Here is a 5,319-nt window from a genome sequence, read left to right on the forward strand (position 1 = left end):
AAAGTGCGGGCACTTTAGCGGTGCAACAACGGGGCATTGAGTTGCAAAAGTGGCATGATCAAAACGAATGTTATTTTCAATTGGATTAAAACAAAAATATATTACATAAAATATTGTTAAACCAAACATCTTAGCAACCTCAGATGTTTAGTTTCTCTGATGGAAAATCTGCCAACGAACACCTTCCTAGGAACACGTGACGACCGACTGCGTGTTCTCTTCTTTCACTTGCCCTACAAAGACAAAGATCCCCCGTATAGCCTGTGACAGACTTTCGGGGCAAGTGCTGTTCGCGAGAGGGGATGGGTGGCCAACACCACGCCCGGGTCGCCTTCGTCTCCCGAGCAACGATGCTTTTTTCACATCGACACCAGGTACTCATTGAGGCCGAGTCGACTTAGAGGAGGCCCAGAACCGGTCACAGAAAATAGTCACCGCTGTTTGGCCCGTGACACCGGGAATTGAACTCGGGTTGGCCGGGAGTCGGAGCGCAGCGCGATAAACGCCACAATGCCGCTCCCTATAAAAGAGAGACAGTTCACGTAGTCTTGCTGTTCGCGTAGTCTTGCTGTTCCTCCTCCTCCTCCGTTGAAGGACGCGCAGGATGAACACGTGCCTTATTATGTGTTTGGCGAGAGCACTCGATATGAACGATGGCACTTGGTTGAACGCAAACACAAAAACAACGGTAGATGAGGCCTTCATCCACCAGTGGAGTTCCTAAGCGGCTGCGTGTGTCGAGTCCGCGGTCTGTATTCAGAGCCACGCTTCTCCTAGCGCACATTTTCCCGATTCATTCATTCGCCCCCCCTTCCCCTTCCCCCAGCAACTGCTTCTCCCCACCCCCACCCCCCCACCAACTGCTTCCCCCCATCAACTGCTTCTCCCACCCCCACCCCCCCACCAACTGCGTCCCCACCCCCCATCTCAACGGCTTCTCCTACCCCACCCCCCCACACAACTGCTCCACCTCCCCCCCATCACTGCTTCTCCACCCCCATCCCCCCACCAACTGCTTCCCCCCAACCAACTGCTTCCCCCCCCCATCAAACTGCTTCTCCCTACCCCTACCTCAACTGCTTCCTCGCCCCCCACCAACGTGCTTCCCCCCCCACCCAACGCTCCGACACCCCACCCCCCATCAAACTGCCTCTCTCCCTACCACCACTCTGCTTCCCCCCCCCCCCATCACTGCTTCTCCCACCTCCCACCCCCCCCACCAACTGCTTCCCACCCACCCAACTGCTTCCCCCCCCCCCCCATCAACTGGCTTCTCCCTACCCCTACATCAACTGCTTCTCTCCCCCCCACCAACTGCTTCCCCCCCCCCACCCCACCACCTGATTCCCCCCCCCCCCATCAACTGCTTCTCTCCCTACCACCAACTGCTTCCCCCCCCCCATCAACTGCTTCTCCCACCCCCACCCCCCCCACCAACCTGCTTCTCCTCACCCTACCACCCCCCCACCAACTGCTTATCCACCCCCACCCCCCCACCCACTGCTTCCCCCCCTCCATCAAACTGCTTCTCTCCCTACCACCAACTGCTCCCCCCCCCCCACATCACACTGCTTCTCCCACCCCCACCCCCCCCACCAACTGCTTCTCCTCACCCCCACCAACCTGCTTCTCCCACCCCCACCCCCCCACCAACTGCTTCCCCTCCCCCCCATCAACTGCTTCTTCGCTCCCACCCCCACCCCCCCACCAACTGCTTCCCCTCCCCCATCAACCTGCTTCCCCCCCCCCCCACCAACTTACCCTTTAATGACCGCGATCAGTTTAATTATCTATTATCCCGTTATTTGCGGACACGGCGGCGACTTAACCGTGCCTGCTTGTCGGGTGCAGAGGCAATTAGGGAGAAGGCGTTCGGACAGCAGCCAATTAAACTGCTGCTATAAAAATGCGAGCTTCAAGAGCCGAATTTGAGTTCACGGAGATGCGGATTGCACGACGCAAACGGGGCGATAGGATCCGTGCTGGCGTTAGCTATAGGATCCGTGCTGGCGTTAGCTATATGATCCGTGCTGGCGTTAGCTATATGATCCGTGCTGGGCCGTTAGCTATAGGATCCGTGCTGGCGTTAGCTATAGAGTCCGTGCTGGCGTTAGCTATAGGATCCGTGCTGGCGTTAGCTATAATGATCCGTGCTGGCGTTAGCTATAGGATCCGTGCTGGCGTTAGCTATAGGATCTCGCGCTGGGCGTTAGCTATAGGATCCGCGCTGGCGTTAGCTATAGGATCCGCGCTGGCGTTAGCTATAGGATCCGTGCTGGCGTTAGCTATAGATCCGTGCTGGCGTTAGCTATAGGATCCGTGCTGGCGTTAGCTATAGGATTCCGTGCTGGCGTTAGCTATATGATCCGTGCTGGCGTTAGCTATAGGATCCGCGCTGGCGTTAGCTATAGGATCCGCCGCTTGGCGTTAGCTATAGGATCCGCGCTGGCGTTAGCTATAGGATCCGTGCTGGCGTTAGCTATAGGATCCGCGCTGGCGTTAGCTATAGGATCCGCGCTGGCGTTAGCTATAGGATCCGTGCGGGCGTTAAGCTATAGGATCCGTGCTGCGTTAGCTATAGGATCCGTGCTGGCGTTAGCTATAGGATCCGTGCCGCGCATTGCATTTGGCGGTGCGCCGCGCGTGTCCCCGTGTGTGCTTGCTGCGTGGGGGAGCGTGGCGCAGTGGTTGGCCGCGGCCGCGTGGACCCTGCGTTCTGATGTGTGAGCGGCGCCTTCCGCCGTGTGTGTGTGTCTTCAGTTTGAGGAGCGGTGGCGCAGTTGTTGGCGCGCTGCGCTACGAACCCTGTCGTGTGATGGCGCATTTGTTTGTTCAGGGAGCGGTGGCGCAAGTGGTTAGTGCAATGTACTACGAACCCGGCGGCGCGTGATGAGTTTGAGTATTTGTGCATTGGGGAGCGGTGGCGCGGTGGGTAAGCGCGCCCCAACGCGATGGCCTTCGCATGTACGCGGACCTTCTTTCGCACCTTACCTAGCCGACCGTGCTCTCGGGCGTGCGTGCGTTCTGCGTTGGCATTCGGGAAGCGGTAACGCCGGTTCTGCGGGTGCCGCGCGTGCCCACGCACGAGTGCGCGATCGTCTTCGTGTCCAGGGGAGCGGCGGGTGGCACAGCGATTAGCGCACCGCGCTAACCACCCGGCGGTGGGATAATACGTGCCCGCACGCGCGGTGTGCGTTTGCGTGCGTTCGGCAGAAAGCGGTTGGGCCAGAACGGTGCGCGCTACGACTCGACTCGCCAACGGTGGCGAGCGGTATCCGGATCAATCCTCGGCCTCACTCTCCTAGGTCGATTTTCCAGCCTCGAATAATTGCCACCGGTTGGTGCGTAAAACATCATCGCCCTTCTCGTGCGCCGTGCTGGACTTAATAGTTGCTCGCTTGTTAACGCTTACCGCCAACAGTTTAGAAGGCTATACGGGGATATTTGTACTTTGTGTGTGTGTGTGTGGAGCGGTGGTGCAGCGGTTAGCGCGCAGCACTACGAACCCGGCAAAGCCGAGTTCGATTTCGGCTCATGGCCAAACACCGGTGACGATTATCCGAACCGGTCCTGGGCCTCTCCCTAGGTCGACTCGGCATCAGTGCCTGGTGCGGTGTGTAGTAAAACATCAGCATTGGGGAGACAAAGGCGGCTGGGCATGGTGTTGGCCACCCATCACCAACCACGTGTGCCGTTGCTGGTCTCTGTTCAGGTGCTCTCGAATCGCAACTTGTCCTCAACATTATGTTGAAGGCTACACGGGGCATCTTTGCAGTTGTGCGTATGTGTGTGTGTGTGCGATGCGAGCAGTATAGATTACAGTAATTATGTTGTCTGTTACTCTGACAATATATTGCTGCTTTTGTGATCTGTGCAGTTAAGAAAATACCAATTTGGAATGTCAATTGCAGAAACCAAAGGTAGGGAATAATACGTGCGTCGACATTTCTTGCAGACGAAAACAAATACGTTTTGTAAATTACCAATGTACAGTTCTTTTGTATCCTGCGCTATGATTGAATATGCTTTAGGCCCAGAACTCTATTCGAGCGTAGGGCAGCAATATCTTTCAAAGCTAAATGCCACTGTCGAGGTCCTTGGTAGTTTAAATTCAATTTCGCTAAATAAACATCCAATGCACTCGCTGGACCACTTTGCTGTTGTTACTGCACTACACATCGGCCCCCTCACAGTGTTGGTGGGGTAGTTTAAAGCTTCTTAGGTTTTTTTCGGTAAAGTCACGTAGGTAAAAAATTAAAATTAATAAAAGTAAAATAAAAATAAAATAAAAATCACGACGTTTCGGAGGCAACACAAGCTTCCGTCTTCAGGTGGAACTGTCACAGCACGATCGCTGTATCAAGTGAGAGAAACGTCGTGATTTTTATTTAATTTTATTTTACTTTTATAAATTAAATTTTTCACCTACGTGACTTGACCGGAAAAAACCTAAGAATATGAATCCTTGCAGTCACGAAAGCTTCAAATCTAAAATTAGTTTAAAGCTCTTACATCCTGAGGACATCATCAGGCAACCAAAGGGGCATTTGTTTAAACCCGGCTGATTAGACTCACAAGTTTAAGCGTGCTTTGTAATCGTAGCATGCAGCAGATTCGTCCGCTATTAATTTAACAATGCAGACTTCAAGAGTCGATCGTGACTGCCCTGTCGTTTCATTCCGATGACATTCTTCTGCTTATTCTTCTTACACAACGGAATGGGGAGAGGGGGGTGTTGGGGGGGGGGCTCCTGTCTCAGCGAATCGAGATGTGGCAGCAACATCGTTGACCAGGCATCGCCACGACCACCATCATCGTCGTTGGCCACGCTCTCTCCACTGCTGGATGAAGGTCGCCTCCCCCACCCCTCACCTCGCACACAGTCACGATAACTGTGGTCGTCTCGCCGTGCAAGAATCCATCTGTGCGGCGGTAGTCCTCTTCCCCAAATTCAGTGACTAACAAGTCGTCGTTTTACCCTACGCAGCCTTTCAGACTTGATACACGATGACCAAATATAGTTGTTATAATTTGGCCCGAAAAAAAAATCTCTCAGTGGAATGATGCAAGTAAAATACGTGGCATATATGTTACGTGTACATTGCAATAATTTAGATTTCAAATACACTTTGTGTATATATATTTTTGTCAACGTTTAGCGCTACATTCAGTGTACAGCATACACAACCCTATATGTACACTGTAGTGTACACAGCAACATGTGTTTAATATTATATATACAAATTATAACAAATATAGCAAGTGCACGCTAGTTTAACTGCTAATGATATTGGAAAATATGACGAGTTAGGCAATGTG

This window comes from Lethenteron reissneri, chromosome 7, assembly GCF_015708825.2.
Source record: "Lethenteron reissneri isolate LAM-NWPU_2019-01 chromosome 7, ASM1570882v1, whole genome shotgun sequence".
Taxonomy (NCBI): domain Eukaryota; kingdom Metazoa; phylum Chordata; class Hyperoartia; order Petromyzontiformes; family Petromyzontidae; genus Lethenteron; species Lethenteron reissneri.